Source organism: Lycorma delicatula, chromosome 4, assembly GCF_047948215.1.
Source record: "Lycorma delicatula isolate Av1 chromosome 4, ASM4794821v1, whole genome shotgun sequence".
In the NCBI taxonomy this organism is placed as follows: Eukaryota; Metazoa; Arthropoda; class Insecta; order Hemiptera; family Fulgoridae; genus Lycorma; species Lycorma delicatula.
Window position 1 is genome coordinate 189,558,949 of NC_134458.1, and position 21,697 is coordinate 189,580,645.

General features: G+C 29.7%; 1 long non-coding RNA gene across 1 annotated transcript; it reads left to right on the top strand.

Annotated features, from left to right (window-relative positions):
- Positions 1 to 2,083: 2,083 nt before the first annotated feature.
- LOC142322997 (uncharacterized) lies at positions 2,084 to 20,172 on the top strand. The gene is made up of 3 exons (XR_012755990.1): positions 2,084 to 2,228; positions 6,917 to 7,105; positions 19,652 to 20,172. It is a non-coding gene; the product is annotated as an uncharacterized LOC142322997 (long non-coding RNA).
- The last annotated feature ends 1,525 nt before the right edge of the window (positions 20,173 to 21,697 follow it).

The window sequence follows — 21,697 nt, forward strand, 5'->3', positions numbered from 1 at the left end:
TTCAAATATTAATAATATTACTGTATTATGACTCACTCGAATTTACACAGTATTCTTAAATTAATGCATCTTCTTAAGTTAGTTATTTTGTAAATGGTTTTTATATTGTAAACGCTTGTAAACGGCGTTTTAGTTAATCATTAAGATCTTTGATATTCACAGACTGATGAAGGTAACAAAAATAATCATAATTTGATGAAGTTTACAACTGTGATAGGGAACAACTTAACAGATAAATCATGATGATCCCACATTTGATGAAATCTGCAAAAATATATAAATAGGCATTTAAATACCTGCGTTACAAAAATAAATAAACCTAATGTATAATGTATCCATCATTTCCCTAAGAAATGTAGCGGTCATGGAGGTTCATATTCCTGGCCACCAAGATCACCTGATCTAAAACCTTTTATAGATCTTTTTGCGTCTGGGGATGGGTGAAAAATATTGTACAAAAAACAAAAATACATTCTCGTGAGGAATTAATTGTTCGCATTATGGATGCTGCTGACATACTTAAGGATAGCCCTGAAGAACTATAAAGAGCTACAAGAACAGTACAGAAGCAAGCCAAGAAATGTTTTGAAGCTGCTGGGTTTTATTTAATATTTTAATAAACTGGTAGGTAAAATCTACTGTACTGTTTAAATTTAAAAAAAATTAAAATAGAATTTTAATTTTTCTAAATTTTTTTTGTTTTGTTCGATTTATCTTGCACAATTTTGTTCAGAATTAAATTCTCTACAAGTTTTATTTATAGGTTTTAGGTGTTTATTACCCATTTAACAAAGTTATTGTACATCAAACATAAAAACGGGTTTTTTTACTGTAATTCATTGATTTTCATCACAGATTACTTAAAAACTACTGTAGATACAGTTTTGGTAGGTATTGTATTCAATTTTTAAGGTAAAAATCCATAGCAATCACTAATTCTGCCCCCTAATTAATGCCGAAAAAATGTCAGAATGACCTCTTTCACCGAGGTTGCTGAAATCATGAGTGAAATCTGTCATTAGCCGTTACTCACAAACGAAGCATTTAAGGGTGTATGTTTATTTGAACTTTTTCCATTAATTTCACAAGTGGAATATGTTACAAAAATCCTGGTTGAACTTTGTTATACACTCTGTATATAACTTGATTTCAATTTCTTTTTATACAGTTTTGCTAACAGGAATCACAGTCAGGGATTACTTCAGAGGATGATACGTATGAGTGTAAATGAAGTGTAGTCTAGTACAGTTTTAGGTCGACCATTTCTGAGATGTGTGGGTAATTGAAACCCAACCACCAAAGAACATCGTTATCCACGGTACCGATACCGGTACAGACACCGATAACAGTATCGATAAGGGTACCGTTAACCAGATAACGGTACCGTTATCTGGTTAGCGTTGATAACGGTATCCAGATAACAGTAAATCTGGATACCGTATCAACGGTATTTTTCATACCGTTTTTCTAATATTCAAATCTGTGTTAAAGTAACTGCCTTTACTAGAATTTGAATGTTGGAAAACTCGCGGCTTCGAAATCAGCTGATTTGTGAAGACGCGCGTTCGCCGCTAGACCAACCCAGAGGGTATAATATCAATTTCAAAAAAAATAAAAATGATGTATTTAAAGTTCTATTACTTTTTAAGTTAAATATTTCAAAAAAATTAAATTTTATAAACAATAGCGATTCTACTAAAATAATAAACCCCAAATAAATAAATATCTTAGACAAGTTGGCTATAGTTTAAAACGTGAAAACTGCCGGCCAGAATATATGTGTAGGAGCAATCGTTCTTTTTCTTTTAGAGCTAAAGAACAATAATAGTATAAAGAAAAATTGTTTCGATAAATCCAATCATGCTAATCACATTTTATAGAATGAACATAATTACAGATAATTATTATAAAAATAATTACAAATAATTTTATTAAAATATTAGATTTTTCCACAGATTATTATAAAACAAGCAATATCCAAAAATTTTATACATATTGTAATAATAATAAATTAATAAAGCAGCATATCAGATTTGAAGATGATTTTCTATTTAAATTAATAATTATCACGATGGCTAACTTATTTCCCTCCAACAAGGAAGACTGTTGTTAGGTTATTAATAGTTAATAAATTTTATTTATGTTTTTAATTTTTTAAAAGTACAAAAAAATTACTCTTGAGGATTGTCAAATGGCCTAAAGCCCTAGGGATAAAATATAAATTGTTGGTAAGGTTGATTTTTTTTTAATATTATAACGAATTATTTAACCTAACTTGCGACTTTATTCTGATCGGAACAAATTACAAAATTTGAAAAAAATTATAATATTTTCAGAGACATGAAATGATATTAATGTAATATCATTACATGTCTCTGAATACTAATTACATGTCTTTTAATACTAATAATAAAATATTAGTATAAAATAATTAACAGTTAAGAAATCGTTCCTGAAAATCATTTCGAACATATACACTTATATCTGTACATGTTGAAGTGCTTGCAGGTAAATCATATGTTAGTCTTTTTTTTAATTCATCAACAGAACAATATATTATCTTTAAAACTAAATCTTTTAATTGTAAAATAAGCCAATGGTTAACTGATTATACAGTGTCCCTTTTCATAAAGTATGCCTCTGTATTGATCTGAAAGCACTTCTTTTGTCCTAAAAGATTATGTTTTTAAAAAGCCCACAAATTGGAGTTTACACATTATATGAGAAAATATTTAGGCATGAAAGTAATCGATAATGATTACTAGCTTAGTGTTTTTATAAAGATGCTTCAGAGTAAAACTACTCCATTTTGGTAAACAAAATATCAGTTTTATCATCCCACAAGAATTTATTAAACAAAAAACCCAGAGGTTATCTTTTGTGGACAACAAAGATACTATCAATATCATTAATGGGATTTTTGGTCACACAATCTGCAATATTATGTCTACCCGAGAAGCACAATGTTTTATCCATATTTTAAGTTACATTGTTACAATCCATCCAGTGAAAATGTTTTTAAACTGCAACTGTTAAGTTTCAATCCATTTTTATTTATTATCCTTAGAAATAGATACAGTTGTGTCATCTGTGAAAAGAGTTGGAATGAACGGCTAAAGATTTTAAGGCAGATCATTAATAAACATAAGAAGGCAAAAACGTTTCCCTGAGGCCCTCCTCATTGTACATCTTGAAGCGAGGACCTAAATTTACAGGTGTGTTCTTGTCAAATGATAAAATTTCTATTACTTGTTCAGAATTTGTAATGTACGACTTGAAAAGTTTCTTTTCAGATACCGATACCACAGCTACTAAGTTGTTTTATCGGTATAAATAAATGTTTTACAAATATTTCATAAAATTGAAAATGAAATTTTTTTATCTTAAAGAATTTAAAATATTTTCCAAAAACTGGTTAATGGCTACGGCTTGGTAGACATGTTTGCTAATGGAAATATAAAAATTAGATTACCTTATCAATATTATAGTGCACTTGCTATTAAGCTGTCTTGTCAGTGCACTGCACAATAATATCTATAAGAATAAACATTGCAATATAAGTATACACTTTCTTTTATTTATCATGCATTTGAGTAAGATATTTTAAGTACGTTATAATACGCATCTTACTCTGATTGAGTAGCATTTGGGTAGGTAATGCAGAACATACTTTAAGAATCAATTCAGTGTATGAAAAACAATAAAAGTACATTTATTGCCATCAAAAGTTCCATCTATCTATATTATCTATTATTGTTTTTTTTTAAATCTATTTCTCAGTAAGTTTTGCGGTATCTTGATAATATTTGATATACTTATTAAATTTTCTGATGAACTAGTAATTGTGTGACATAAAGCTTCATTTTGTAATAAATTTAACAATAAATTAAGCTCTAAAAAGAGAGAATAACTACAGTGGAATTAAATTAAATTGTAAAATGGAATTATTGTTTGCAATAGGTATTGTATTGTAATTTACATATAAATTTATAGTAAAAATATTTTAAAAGTTACAACTACCACCACATCCTTGTTTTTTTTTCTGTTTTTGTTTTCTTTTTGTTCACAAAAGTTATTTGAAGGTAAAATGAAAAATAATAAATTTTAACTGTTATGAATTTTATTATCACAAAATGACATCATTTATTAAAATATAATTTTAAGTTAAGGCAGAGTAAGTGCAGGTACACAAAGTTTTAGTGGATAACAAAGTAAATTATTTATTACTATAATTTACAGGTAAGTTGCAATTAAAAATCACACCTGAAAGTGAATTAATGATTTAAAGGGTTTTCGTCTCTGTGAGCTTTATTCTCTTAACACTTATTCAAAAAAAAAAAAAAATAAGTGATCTTTGTATGGTTTGAAAATTATAATATAGCAGATTTTGTAAATTCTGCAAAAGAATATCAGTGGTTATAAATATCATTTCCCAACAGTGAAAGTGAAGATGTCACTCTTACCCCAAAAAACATAAAAAACTTTCTCATGAAAATTAAACAGATCGTTTCTCTCTTTGGTAGATACATTAAAACCGACACACAATATGCTTCATTTCTTTTATGAAGTAATTTGAAAGACAACCTGGAACTTTAGATGTTATCCAAATTAATCGCTTCATTACTAATATTGTATTGATTATAAAGACAAATTGTTATTCATACAATGGAATTTAATTACATTCATAAGCCTTTACATAGAGTTAAGCCTTTAAATATTATAATATCGAATCAAGAATCGATGAGTTAATCCCAAGTTTTCCTAATTTTTTTAACGTTTTCTCTCAACTTAAAAAAACCTATGGAACTTTTTTTTTCTTTTTGCTAGAGCCCTTCTAGTCTTTCCTTACACATGTCTTCCCCTTTGTAAGAGCTGCTGGACATTCTTAAATGTACATTGATGTTACTGCTTGCTACATAAAATTTTTAATGGTTTTTACTTATTGCATTGCACGTTTTATATATTGTAATAAATAAATTGAAAACTCACAGATTTTTGTTTCCTCTCCAATCTAATTTGATGAAAATGACAATTCTATTTATGCTAAATTCTGGGATAAAAGTCCTCCATCTGACATTGCTGAAAAAGAAAACTTACCAATTTAGTTATTATTAAATTACAAATAAGTAACAAAGTTGTATTGGTATAATTTTTTGTTTAATGATATTTAGTTAACACAAAATTCAATTCACCTTAAAATTATAAAATTTAACTTTATGCTTTTTGTTATGAAGAAATTTGGTGAATTAAATTATAAGAAGTGTAAATTAATTCATCAAGACATCTAAGTTTAGTCTGTTGTGCTTTTAATATAATAATTTGCCTGCGATATAAGTCTCATAAGCAGACAGATATCACTCTGTTAAGGGGCGATTAAGAAAGTAGCTATTGCCTCAGCCTAAGAGATAAATCCAGAATTTTATCCAAGACAAAGCTCAAAGATGTAATCGATATTCATGGAATCTATTTGACGAATAAGGGATTCCAATCGACTCAAGGAATCTAGTTCACAATAATTAATATTTTTATGTCTCTGAAGCAGTCATAACTCAACAGATAACCTGACATGACACATATCTATTTCCAAAAAAACACTGAGCCAATCTTAATAAAAACTGAACATCAATAGTTAGGCTTTCTGAGGAAAATGGATATTTTAATGGTTTTCCTGGTGCCTTTCCCACAAAAATTATTGCATACCAGCATGAAGCTGACTAAACTATAGCTGATATTCAGCCCTGAAATTGGTCCTTTCACTCAGTTCATCACATTGACTGGTTGTATAGTGTCATCATAAATTTAAAGAAATCAACTTTATATGGTATCACTTGTATCTCGCATGACTTGTATAGCACAGAATTCACAGATCAGGAATTTACAATGTAATGACTTGTTCAACCACTCCTTCAATCTATTTAGTGCTGGTAAAGAAGCAATTGATGAAAGATATGATATTGCTGTTTCCAACTGTGAGATTTGTTTTGTAATTCATTTTTTGTGAGCAAACTTACAGTTAAACTAAAATCTGTAGATTATAATCTCATGATTATACTAATATTATGAGTGACATAGTCATGGTGCCAGAAAATCATGAAGAACAGCTGAATATTGATTTGTAATCAAGAATTACCTTAAACCTGATTGATATTTAAATATTTATTTTAAAAAACGATAGAGGAACCGGAACTGTTATGATAATTTTTTTTTATTTCTAGTTACTTAGGAAGAAATTGTACTTTGAAAAAATAAATCAATAAAATAATTATAATCAGATATATATATGTCATTTGCCGTAAACAAAAGATTGAATGCGACAAGATACGAGATGCATGTCCCACAAAATAGCATTGGCATTCTCAAGAAAAAAGCATTTCATGCCGGGCTTAGTAAGGAAAGTGAGGACTGAAACAATTGCCCATCATCTTCTACACAGAGTAGGCCAAGCCCACTAAAACGCAGAAAATCTTTCAGCTCTACAAGCAACACCTTCACTCCGTTCACCACTGGGACTGGTCGTGTATGAAAATCATTATTCTTAATGAAATAGAAAGCAATTGTACCTCTTATCTCTTTTGTGCTTTATATGCATCAGTACATTGTGATTGCGACAGATTATGTAATTCAATAACTGAAGATAAGACTTCTGCTAGGTCAAAGAAAATTATTCACGAAATGTACCTCACAGTTGGGAACAGTAACATCATGTGTTTCATCGACTACTCTTTTACCTATTACCTATTAAATGAATGAACATGTAATTAGATTAATCATAGCTGATTGGTGTTAGCACATTATATACTTTGCTTCTACTTACTAAAAATGTAATTAATTCTTGTATTCTAATATCATTGTAGATGTAAAATAGACAATAAAAATTATTTGTTTTAAATAATTAAAACATTTCTCCTGACATTAGGTATTCGTGTGTGATCCTCGTATGTCACAACCGTAACCGGCAGAGGACAACTTCCTCACGACGAGAGTTTCTGCAAGAGGAGCCCCATGGCAACACTTAATCCATTGGAGTTTATTATCGACGGTAGCCGTCCAGTCACTTTGCCACCTCGCTCGCAGTGATTGTTTTATATGATTGATAAAATCAAAGGTACTAACTCGGGTGGTGAAAGGAGGCTGAATACACGCTTCCTTGGCAGCAGAATCTGTTCTTTCGTTACCTAGAATTCCAACGTGGTTGGGGATCCAGCAAAAACCTACCTCCCTGTTGCGTTTATTTAACTCAGCGATTTTATCATAAATGTCAATGACAGGATGTTTGGAATAAAGGTTTTCCAATGTCTGGAGAGCACTGTACGAGTCACTGCAAATAAGAATGCTCCTATATTTAGGGCCAACGATACTTAGAGCCCTATCCACAGCGAGTAGTTCTACGGTGAACACACTCGTAACACCGGGTAGGCCAAACATATAGGACTGTTCATTGATAACAAAAGCACAACCAACGTTACCGCCATGCTTCGACCCATCAGTATATATCACCACGCCTGGGTTCAACTTGGCGAGGAGAAACTGAAACATCTGCCAGAAAACAATAGGTGGCGTGGAACGCTTATATTATGTTGTAAGATCAAACGTAAAATTTACATGGTGTATTCTCCACGGGGGGTTCGAGCACGGACATGATGGAAAGAACGAGGGAGAGTCAACACTCATATGCTGCAGCAGACGTCGTGTACGGACACCCACAGGCGCAGTACAACGTGGACGGTCCTCATACTCCCTCATATTAGGATTCTTAAGAACTGGGTCAAAAGCTGGGTGATTTGGCTGTCCGCTGAGACAGCCAAATAATACAGACATCTGTTGTTGCCTACTACAGAGCTTAAAATTATATTCAGTCAAAACTTCAATTGTCTATACTGTGTGTTGTGTTCACACAGTTATTAGTGTTTTGCTATATTTTCATAAATTCTTTATAATACTGAAGAGATTTTTTTCTCATTTTTATTTGCTACATGGCCTCTAAAAAGTTGATGGATGCTCAAATCATCCAGACAATTATTGTTACATTAGAGGTAAATGTACGCATAAATCTCAAAGAAAAACTTATTTCTGGATTGTGCACTCAGGGATAAAGATAAAATCTGGGTGCCTCGTGTTATTTTTATATGATGCTCAGTAACTGAACGGTTCAACAGGAAACGACGAGCCCTGTTATTTATCATGCATTAGCTGCATGGAAGTCCTTCAGAGACATTGTTGGTGTTTTTTAGGCCACAGAAAAGATGAAAACTATGTTTATGGTTAATAAGCTGTTAAAAAACTACAAATATTTAGTACGTAGGATGTCATTAAAAATTCATTTCCTAAAGTCTCACCTAGACTTTTTTCCTGAAAATTTGTGCTCTGTCAGTGATGAGCAAGGAGACCGTTTACGTCAGCATCACTACCAAGGAAGATGGGACGCTAGAATGATTGATGACTGTTGTTGGTTTTTATTTAGAGAAACTGATAAAACATCGTATAAGCGAGAAAACATTTGTAAACTTATTTTAAAAACTTAGTTCCAATGATTTAATCGTTTAAAAACTCTATTGAATATATTTCAATTCATCTGTATTTGAATAACAAAAACTTAGCTGATTTAAACAAATTGAAAACAAATGAATACATAAAAATAATAACTTTTTTGAAATATTGGTATGACACTGATTATGCATTTATTGGTAAATAAATCGTATGTATCTAAAAATGCAATGTATTACACAAAATTTTATAAGTTTTGAATTAAGCACCCAATATTTGTTAAAATACCATGCCCAATTCTAGATGTGATTTTTATATTTTGCTGCGTTTTAAATATTCTATTAGACATTTACAATACTTACTTTTTATTCAATCCAGATTTGAAACTACGGTTGATAGTCACTTTAACTAAAATTTTCTTTTATCTTCCATAACCATTTTCCGCTTTCAATATTATATTTGAGAATCAGTAACCATTTTTTTTTGTCACAGCTTCCATGAATTTAAAAGTACTCCCAGTACAGCACCTACAACTCAAAATCACTTGGCAAAAAGATTAGTAATGCACTTAATATGAACTGTTAATTTTTTTTTTTTTTTTTTTGTTTTGCGTAGGAGGAGGAAAAGCTCTACCAGCCACCGTCTGCGCCCGCAACAGACGGTAGTGTCGGGCTCTCACCGACTAAAAACCTCCCCCTTAGGGAGGAGGACCCTATTAGGGATTGGGATCGTGGACGCGACTTAACTAACTAATAATAAAATAATATATACGTTGTACCTGAAAAAAAAAAAATACACAGCATATACAAAATTTAAATCTATTTTCATAAAACTTAATTTACACTGCTTATCTAAGTAATTTTAATGTAAAATTTATGTTGAACCTGAAATAGAAACATGCACAAAAATAGACATAAAAAATTCCTACAGGAAAGTTCCTATCAGGGGACCCTACTGGGACTAGGGCATTGGGATCGCGGACGCGACTTAACTAATAATAAAATAATATCTACATTGTACCTGAAAAAACATACACAGCATATACAAAATTTATATCTATTTTCATAAAACTTAATTTACACTGCTTATCTAAGTAATTTTAATGTAAAATTTATGTTGAACCTGAAATAGAAACATGCACAAAAATAGACATAAAAAATTCCCTAAAGGAAAGTTCCTATCAGGGTACCCTACTGGGACTAGGCACCTACCGCGATTTTATAAGAATATTATACTATCAACTTAAAAACTACACAACTTATTTTTAACATGAAAATTTATAATATTAAACAATAATAACAAAAGTAAGTACCTTTAGTAGAAAATTATCCTACAATAAAAGGGAGTACCACAATGTAAGGAGGGCCACTTACATGGCAGCTCTCCCTTAGAATATTAAATGAACCGTTGAGTTACCTGAAACAAAAGAAAATAAGACAAATTCAATTAGCGGTTGTGAAATTAAATAGTTTTGTTTTAGTTATTTAATTCATTTCATGTATGATAGCACTTAACTTTTTCTAACAAAAATATTTATTAGGAATGATTAGGTGGTCCATTTTTACTTCTTAAATATTTAACCTGAGGTACAAGTATTTATATAGACATTTTTTACAGAAATAGAATCACTAGCTAGGTAGGTACACAAGAAAAGTGTACCTACCTTCTTCCACTCTAGATAGATACAAAGAACACTGAATTTTTTACGGACCCCGCATCGGGTAGATATCCATTGAGAAATCATTGAAAAACACCCTTTTAATATATCAAGGTGAAGAAAATAAAGGAAAAAAGTTGAAGTTAGAAGGTGAGAAAGGAAGATTGCTAAACAAGACAACTCGCTCAAAAAAACTCTAAGCCCCTTTTAAGGCAGCAAGGATTCCTCTCGTACAAGATCAGAGCGCTTTACCAAGAATAAATGCAAAAACATTATTCTGAATTAAGGTTCACTGATGTAGATGGTAACAAATCTATATCGCATCCAGGAATGTGTGTTATATGAACCTACTTGGCCGAGCTAAAATTTTCAGCTAAGAATAATGTTGAATGGCAACAAAAATCGATACAGGATATCGGTATACCACCTGATCCTTTTACTAATTTTTATATTATTTTTTTAAAATCATATTTAATATTTTTATAGAATGAAATGCATCATTTATTTTCTTGTTATTTTTACAATTTTATATAGGTTTCCACTTGCTTTGATTGCTCTGGTATTTAAAATTCATGAAATATTTATGTGCCATCTACTTTATAAGTATATTCAACAAATTTTGACAAAGAGGTGCAAGCATGGTTTCATTAAATTTTCAAGCCCCCGTCAGGCAAGAGATTCATTGTTAAAGCAATTAAAACAATAAAGGACTAAACAGAATTTCCATTATCAAAAACAAAAAAAACTTGTGAAATCACTTCTAAATTTTTACACAGTATATTTTTTATTAAAATAATACGTTAAATGAAGATATTGCTTTGTTTTTCATCTATCAAAACCCATTCTCTATCTGTAAACATATATAAAATTCATTTTTATTATAATTAAGGAGGTATCTAAGTGAAAAGATGACTGTCACGACAATAATTTGATTCTCATTTCATTTATTTTACACATGAAATCAAACAAAATCAGTTGCTTTTCATGGCTATTCTTTACATTATAAAAGAATAATTGTCTTCTACAAAAATAATAATTGAGTTAAATTATAAGTACATGTTGCATTTCAATTTTATTAACAATGATGAAAAAAAATCAAATGATGTACAGTTGTTAACTGATAAATACTCAAAATATTCTTGAACTATTGTAAGCCAAGAAATGTACATAATAAGTTATTAAGTTTCATTGCTGTAACAAAATTCATAAAAATTTGTATATACATATATATATATAAAATTTAACATTATATGAAATTTAAATCACCTAAACACAGTAATTAGATTATTTATACTTATGTTCCAATAACCGGTTTGTGCAGTATCTTACACCTTTACTTGCTATTATATTCTATCTTATTCTTTTTAATTTATTAATATTATTTTTGTGTAAATTATAAATATTTTATTTAATTAAATAATTATAAATTATAAATTTTCACAAGTACATTTATGTTCATTTTTTTGCCTTAGGTCATTTGACTGGTTTTTGATGCAGCTCTTTAAGATTCCCTATTTAGTGCAAGTCGTTTCATTTTGGTATACGTTGTACCTGTACAATAGGGTATGTTGTATACCCTAATTATGTTTGTAATATCATTTAAAATTTCACAAAAGATAACATAATTTATCATAAAAAATAGATATCATTAAAATAAATAAGTTTTAATGTAATAAAAATAGAATTTAATACATACTGGAGATGCAGGGTACTGCAAAAAAACAGTCTGTGGAAATTAATATGGCAAGTGTAACTTATCTAATTACTGTGTTTTGGTGGTTTATATTCAAATAAAATATTTATCAGAGACAAATTAGGCATTGACCAGATACTGGCATTTCTTGATATGTAACACTATTAAGTTTCTTTTCTTTATTATACTGTTTTTTCCTTTATTGCATTATGTTGTAATTTGCCACACAAAATTTCTGTGTTTCGCATGACATTTAATGACCGATCTACCTAAAATTTTTTAAAAATTTAGAAATAAAAGTACCTGCAGTATCAAAAGAGAAAGTTACCTATCAGTGATATAAACTGGAGTCTAAAGTAATGGGGCCTGACCCGCTCTTTTTCTGTTTAGCCTCGGGAACCACCATAAGGTATTACTTAAGAAGATGATAATATGAATGCAAATTAAGTGTAGTTTTGTTCAGTCTCACATCGACTATTCCTGAAATGTGTGGTTAATTGAAACCCTACCGTGAAAGAACACTAATATCCACACTCTAATATTCAAATCCATTTAAAATTCTTTACTAGGATTTGAACCTTAGAACTCTCGACTTTGAAATCATTTGACTTGCAATGACGAGTTACCACTAGACTAGCCACAGTGGGCTAATGCCCTGACCTTGGCCCCTGGTACAAGGCAAGTGATAATGACCGGTTGAATTCACAGACTGAGTATCTCCAATACTTGGTTGCTCTAACTGAAGCTAAACATTACATAAACGGATGGAGTCTTAATAAATACTAGTATTATCATGGAATTATATGGTGTAGTAAAGAATTAGTAGTACCTTAATATTTTACCATTTGGCAACACAACTATACATTTATCGCCAAGGCTAATCCAAAGATCAAATCCATCGAGCAGCTGAAAGAATCGGTCGATCTGGTAGTCTGAAGAAATAGGCTGCAGCATGAAGTGAAGAGTTGATGAGATGTGGAATGTAATCTGGTAATTTGTATTATTTCTAGTCTCATTTTTATTTATAGTTTGTAAATTTTTGTAGTGAGGAAGATAACGTTAATTTCTCACTTTGATATTGATCGCACTTTAATTTCACACTTTATTTTCACCAATCACTTTATTTACCCCACAATTTCAAAATATGTGAAAATAAAATAATTACACACTAAAAACCAGAATCAGTACACGCCTTTTTAATATGCAAGGCAAATATATTACATAAAAAAATTATTAAATTTTGAAGTAATTTGGATTACTGTTATGATAGATGGATTTTTTTCAAATAATCATTCTACTTAGGTTTTTACCACAAAAAATTGGTAAATTTTGCAACTAAGTTAATTGTTTTAATAAAAAAAAAGAAGCAAATAAAGTGAAATAATTTATTATGGCACCTCTAAAATCAGCTGACTCTGGTTTGAAAAAATTAAACTAACATGCAAGCATGCATCTTCTCTGAAGCTGGTTGGCTGAATGCAGATTGGGGAATGCAAAGGGTATTCAAAATTTAAAATATTTCAAATAAAATAAAAAATAAAAAATTCTTAAAACTGTAATTAGATATAAATATGCTCTAACCTTCAATTTGATTAACACCTACCAAAAAAAAATTTAAGAAAAAGCTTATGTAATATAATATATATCAAATAAAAAAAAAATTAAAAATAAACATTATATCCTACATGAACGAGATTTAAAAGCTGATTTTATTAAGAAATTGCCTCTATATATTTACTTATTTTTTTAATTTCTTGAACTTATTTAAATGATTAATTTTGTCAATGAAATGAACAAAATTTAAATAATTTACAAAAAAGGTAATTTTAAAAACCCACTCATTAATATTTCAAATAAAAATTTATAAAGCAATTTAAACTAAAAAAGGAATTTTTATGCGATTAAATTTAAAATTAAAATAAAAATTTTAATTATAAAACTGAATTTTTTATGAATTTAAATTGAGTTAAGGAGGACTTCAGCCACTGGTAGTGAAGTGATGAGCTGAAAAGACAAAGAAACATAATAAACATAGAATAACTAAATATTATGAATTATATGAATAACTATTTCTAACATTAACATATTTATATATCACCCCCCAATATATAGACACATTTATATACACAGCACCCCCCAACCGAACCCGATGAACGATATCGGGATGATGAAGTACGGTTGACGCGGCGCGAATGCTTTATGTACCCGGCACATGCGAAAACTATTCATTGCATACAACATAGATATTTACAATGTCAATATGTAATCAAGAATTATAATTAAAAATAATTGTGTATCATATTAGGTAACTGATAAGCTAAAATGCGAATAATACACCCGGAACTGTGCAAGAGCACATTGAATCTCCTACCCGTTAAAGAAAACGTTGAAATAATATACCCTGAACTGTCACAGCATATAAGATTTGCTTCGTGTGAAGCAACAATCTAAAATAATACACCCTGAACTGTTTCAGAGCATATCAGACTTGCTAAGTTGATCAAAAATTTAAAACCATACACCCTGAAGTGTTTCAGAGCATATCAGACTTGCTAAGTTGATAAACAATTTATAACAATACACCCTGAAGTGTTTCAGAGCATATCAGACTTGCTAAGTTGATCAAAAATTTAAAACAATACACCCTGAACTGTTTCAGAGCATATCAGACTTGCTAAGTTGATCAAAAATTTAAAACAATACACCCTGAACTGTTTCAGAGCATATCAGACTTGCTAAGTTGACATAAAATTTAAAACAATACACCCTGAAGTGTTTCAGAGCATATCAGACTTGCTAAGTTGATCAAAAATTTAAAACAATACACCCTGAACTGTTTCAGAGCATATCAGACTTGCTAAGTTGACCAAAAATTTAAAACAATACACCCTGAAGTGTTTCAGAGCATATCAGACTTGCTAAGTTGATCAAAAATTTAAAACAATACACCCTGAACTGTTTCAGAGCATATCAGACTTGCTAAGTTGATAAACAATTTATAACAATACACCCTGAAGTGTTTCAGAGCATATCAGACTTGCTAAGTTGATCAAAAATTTAAAACAATACACCCTGAAGTGTTTCAGAGCATATCAGACTTGCTAAGTTGATCAAAAATTTAAAACAATACACCCTGAACTGTTTCAGAGCATATCAGACTTGCTAAGTTGATCAAAAATTTAAAACAATACACCCTGAACTGTTTCAGAGCATATCAGACTTGCTAAGTTGATAAACAATTTATAACAATACACCCTGAAGTGTTTCAGAGCATATCAGACTTGCTAAGTTGATAAACAATTTATAACAATACACCCTGAAGTGTTTCAGAGCATATCAGACTTGCTAAGTTGATCAAAAATTTATAACAATACACCCCGAAATGTTTCAGAGCATATCAGACTTGCTAAGTTGATAAAAAATTTAAAACAATACACCCTGAACTGTTTCAGAGCATATCAGACTTGCTAAGTTGACCAAAAATTTAAAACAATACACCCTGAAGTGTTTCAGAGCATATCAGACTAGCTAAGTTGATCAAAAATTTAAAACAATACACCCTGAACTGTTTCAGAGCATATCAGACTTGCTAAGTTGATAAACAATTTATAACAATACACCCTGAAGTGTTTCAGAGCATATCAGACTTGCTAAGCTGATCAAAAATTTAAAACAATACACCCTGAACTGTTTCAGAGCATATCAGACTTGCTAAGTTGATAAACAATTTATAACAATACACCCTGAAGTGTTTCAGAGCATATCAGACTTGCTAAGTTGATCAAAAATTTAAAACAATACACCCTGAACTGTTTCAGAGCATATCAGACTTGCTAAGTTGACCAAAAATTTAAAACAATACACCCTGAACTGTTTCAGAGCATATCAGACTTGCTAAGTTGATCAAAAATTTAAAACCATACACCCTGAAATGTTTCAGAGCATATCAGACTTGCTAAGTTGATCAAAAATTTAAAACAATACACCCTGAACTGTTCCAGAACATATCAGACTTGCTAAGTTGATCAAAAATTTAAAACAATACACCCTGAACTGTTCCAGAACATATCAGACTTGCTAAGTTGATAAACAATTTATAACAATACACCCTGAACTGTTTCAGAGCATATCAGACTTGCTAAGTTGACCAAAAATTTAAAACAATACACCCTGAACTGTTTCAGAGCATATCAGACTTGCTAAGTTGACCAAAAATTTAAAACAATACACCCTGAAGTGTTTCAGAGCATATCAGACTTGCTAAGTTGATCAAAAATTTAAAACAATACACCCTGAACTGTTTCAGAGCATATCAGACTTGCTAAGTTGACCAAAAATTTAAAACAATACACCCTGAACTGTTTCAGAGCATATCAGACTTGCTAAGTTGATCAAAAATTTAAAACAATACACCCTGAAGTGTTTCAGAGCATATCAGACTTGCTAAGTTGATAAACAATTTATAACAATACACCCTGAAGTGTTTCAGAGCATATCAGACTTGCTAAGTTGATCAAAAATTTATAACAATACACCCCGAAATGTTTCAGAGCATATCAGACTTGCTAAGTTGATAAAAAATTTAAAACAATACACCCTGAACTGTTTCAGAGCATATCAGACTTGCTAAGTTGACCAAAAATTTAAAACAATACACCCTGAAGTGTTTCAGAGCATATCAGACTTGCTAAGTTGATATACAATTTATAACAATACACCCTGAAGTGTTTCACAGCATATCAGACTTGCTAAGTTGATCAAAAATTTAAAACAATACACCCTGAACTGTTTCAGAGCATATCAGACTTGCTAAGTTGATATACAATTTATAACAATACACCCTGAAGTGTTTCACAGCATATCAGACTTGCTAAGTTGATCAAAAATTTAAAACAATACACCCTGAACTGTTTCAGAGCATATCAGACTTGCTAAGTTGACCAAAAATTTATAACAATACACCCCGAAATGTTTCAGAGCATATCAGACTTGCTAAGTTGATAAAAAATTTAAAACAATACACCCTGAACTGTTTCAGAGCATATCAGACTTGCTAAGTTGACCAAAAATTTAAAACAATACATCCTGAAGTGTTTCAGAGCATATCAGTATTGCTAAGTTGATCAAAAATTTAAAATAATACACCCTGAACTATATGACATATCAAATTTTCTGTCTGTATATACACTCTAATCTGTGTGTTGTTACAGTTAAATAATTTGAAACTGTATTTCTTAAAATGAAACCGAATTAGAAGACTGAACTAGGGAAATATTAACCAGAAGATGTTTGTTTCATAATGTCAACGGAAAAATGTTATCGATTTGAAGAAATATAACTTAAGGGATTTTTCTATTATTTTCAATATTAAAAATAGAAGAAATCAATTACTCAGAGAGTCTTTAATCATAATGAATTTACTTGTATTTTTCATATTTCTTTTTTTCCCTTTTGTACCTGTGCAGGTGTATGCATTACTATCCAGACCTCTTGATTATCCCATTTAAGATTCTCTAAGAATGCATTTTCACAGCATAATATTGCCAATCCTGGTTGGAAGTCTATAATTTATATTATTGAAAAAAAGGTAAAGTTGCTAATGAATAGCAAATGGAATCAAGTTACGATTAATGACAATGCAAGTGAAAAGGGGGTAATAATGCAAATACTAAATGTAATATTGAAGTTACCTGTATCTGTAGGATTATAGAAAAAAATTAAATTTTATTATTCAGTAATCAAAAAGGAGGTCTTTTTTGATCAACAATATGAAATATAATTACAAATAAATTCTATATGTGAACAGTGGGAGGTGCAGAATGATTAATAGCAGGTGACAGGTACCAATTAAATTACAAATTCTAATCCCGTATAAGAAAGAGAATGTGCTCGATTTCAGTTTTACATGGTTTTGGAAAATTGTTTATAAAAAATATACATTTATAGAAATAAACTAATAATTTCAGTGGATAACCACCAGGCAAGATATGGCATACATTCTAGAAGACTAAAACCAGGAGGTTTATATATATATAAATTTGCTCATATAAAAGATTTAATGTAGTGTATTTTTAGGTTGTAAAAATGTCAACGGTAATAGTGATAGGCCTTTTAAATAGAACTAAAATGATTCCTGATGGATATACTGTAATAGTTCCTTGATGGTTCTCTGTAGAAGTCCAGTATACTTTCAAATAATGTTTGATGGTGTCAAAAATAGTTTTATTTAACATTAGATGGTTAGGGTGAAAAGTTTTTTAAACGAATGCCAAAAAATCTGATTTGTATTCTTAAATTTGTTTATATGTAGATAATCAAAGGGTCATTTTAGAATTAATTGTTTTGTTAAATATGGTTATTTATTTAAGAAATTACTTAGGATAATTATAAAATAAAAGTGAATCCACAAAGAAAATAAGATGCAAGGATGTTTTACATAAACAGATCAAATACGATTGAACAAAGCCAATACTATGAATTAGCAAATCACAAATTTCTCCTTATTTACAAAAAAATTGCTGTAAAAATAATTAATTTAAAGAATACTGGAAAAATTGTATAAAAAGCCTGTTACGTGGTTTATATAACTTCTTCAATAAAATCAATTATAATTTAACCTCTTTGAAGACCCAGTTATAATTTAATAATTGATAATCGATTTATATTACATTTAAATTTAGATATTCAACTCAAATACAGCAGAATGAATGATATACATAAAATACCCATCAACTAAACTTAAATTAATTAGTGTAATTAATGTTAGTCAATGTTAGTAAAACTATTTTTTATGATAAAACAGTTATATTTTTAAGCTACATAAAAAGAACATGCAATTACAAGCTACATGAAATTACTAGCTACACTACAAGTACATGCAATTACAAGCTACCTAATTATTTTATGTATATTATTAAAATTACTGTTTGAGCCAACAAAACCGTGTAAACATAATTTGTATAAGAAATATACATAGTAAAACAATTATCTCTCTCCAAAGAGGTTAAATTTAAATATTTAATTAAAAGGTTAGGAAACTAATGCTTATTAATATTTTTGAAAAAATTGTATTGTTTGCATTTCATTAAAAAACAGAGAATTCACATAAAGAACAAGATTATAGTGTACTACTTGTTATTATGAAAATAAATGGAACCTTTACAGTATATGATCATTTGACTATTTTCTTAAATGTAGGAATATAAACTGGGATTGTATTTTTCTTCCTGTATGAAGTTTTACAAATGGCTATACATAAATTCAGTAAAATAATTGTAACTGAAAGAAAAAGCAGAGTAAAAAATTGTAAATGATTTCAATGAAGAAATTATTTTGAATAATTCGCTAACTTTTTTATATGAATGTGGTGACAAAAGAGATATATGACATCAGTACCTTAACCGCTAAAGTATCTAACCTAACAAAGTTAAGAATTACATAAAAAATATATTAAAGCGTAGAATAAAATTCACTTAGAAGAAAAATGAGTAATTAAAAAATTATGCCCTTATTTTTTCTTTCTACCTAGTCATCTGTATAATCAGAATAAATAAAAAATTTGCACCTGCTTGAAAATAATTAAAAAATAAGATTAAACTTTTTTGATTGTATTACAGTATTCAGAAATTTGAGTGCCGGTTGGCAATTCACTACAAATGGTAATGGATCAAATGAAAATGGATTAGAACAAGTATTATTTGGATTTGAATATTCTGTTTTTATTTATTAGTGAGCTGAAAAAAATTAAAATAAATTTAGCTAAAACAGGTTTGGTTGATTACACAATAAAATAGCTTTACAAAAGATTTCTTTTTCAGGTTACAATCGAGAGACCCAGAAATGAATGCAGTTAACTACAACTGACGTCCAGGAAAAATTTAGAAATATGGGAAACAAAAATAAATTTTAATTAAGATAAAAGATAATTTCTTATTATTATAAACTCTTGAGAAATAAATGAAGAATACCTATGTAATAATGGAAAATATTTGTACAAGTGATAATTGGGGCTTTTATTTCTTGAATTTTCTAGAGAATTACAGAAAAAATAAATTGAACATCGTAGATGTGAAAATGTGTGGATCTCCAAAAAGATTTAGTTCAATGATTTTGTATGAAAGAAGATTCTGATTGTTCTAGCGGGGAGACAACACAATTATTATGATCTGAAAAACTAAAAAGGAATAAGTGTATTTTAAATATGATATAAAACTGCACATTGTTATTTTCCTAATTCAAAATACAAACTGTTCTTTTAATATAGTTTCTAAAAAATATTTCCAGTTTCAGCAATAATAATTAAAGTATTTGATACATAAAACTATAAAATTTGATAGTTCCTGCAAGATATTCATTGTACTAAGGTATTTGTACTTATTTTTAGTAGACATTAAAGGTAGCCAAGCGCAAGAAAAAACTTGTCTATTCAGTACATATAGATTACACTTAACTATTTATACAAGTAATCTATCCAGATGTAATATAAAAATTAGGCAATTCCTATAAAATTATTAAAAATATTAATACATTTTATAGCATTTTCTTGAATAAAATTCATTTTAGTTCCTACATAAAATTCATCGGTAATTAGTTTTACAAAAATTTTGCCACGTTGATGTATCCATTTCAAAAAAGATTACATCACCCCCTTTTTTTTGAATAAACCAAATTTTGTAAAATGGAAGATTATTATTTATCTAGAATAGATTTTAAACTAAAAAAAGATCATTAAAAAACAAAATTTCATGCAAAGTAGATATAAACTGTGGCAACGTGCTTTAAAAAAGCTACGTTAAATGTTAATTTTCATTAAACTGTAATAAAGAAAAAAATGTTTAATTTAAAACCGATACATTAAAAAAAATAAAACTATGTTGTATGCAATAAAATAAATGTTCCTCACTTTAAAATAATGTCCTAAATTATGTGGTTTACCTTTCTAGAAGATTGTTCATAGTTACCACATAAACGATATGCACTCAGTAACGGTCAACGACGAACTGAGAGATGTCTTACTTCGTATGAGGTTACAAGATATTGAAAAACAAGTTAATTACCGTACTGCGTTTCTGATTGGTCAATCATATCGGAGAGTTTCGTTACAGACCCGAGCGACTACCTCGTGACATATCTTATCCGTCCAACGTTAAAAGACAAGAGACAAACAACTTTGTTATAAGAATTGAAAAACAAGTTAATTACTTTTCTGTGTCTCTGATTGGTCAATTGTATTACAGTTGTTTAATTGTTCTAATGAATCCCTACTGCCGTAACTTAGTAATCTTTAATATATAATCGCTTTAAAATATATATTTGAATTTAAAATAAAATAAGGAACCAATTTCAAAACGATTTTTTTACTTTTACATGTATTAAAATACTATTTAATAAAAACAAATTACGTCACAAAATTGCCAATGTAGTCGAAAATTAACAGACTTCTTTCGTTTTTTGCACCGTTATTTATTTTTTTTCTCGCATTATTTTCACTTTCTCGCATTCTCTCTCTCTCTCTCTGCTTGCGGATGTGTGTGTGTGTGTGTGTGTGTGTGTGTGTGTGTGTGTGTGTGTGTGTGTGTGTGCGTGCGTGTGTGTGTGTGATAATGTATATGTACAGTAAATTGTCAATTGTCAAAGTCCCTCTATCGGTAATGTCTCTCTATCACACTTTCTCGCATTCTCTCTCTCTCTCTGCTTGCGGATGTGTGTGTGTGTGTGTGTGTGTGTGTGTGTGCGCGTGTGTGTGAGATAATGTATATGTACAGTAAATTGTCAATTGTCAATGTCTCCCTATCGGTAATGTCTCTCTATCAAACTTTCTCGCATTCTCACTCTCTCTCTCTCTCTCAGCTTGCGGATGTGTG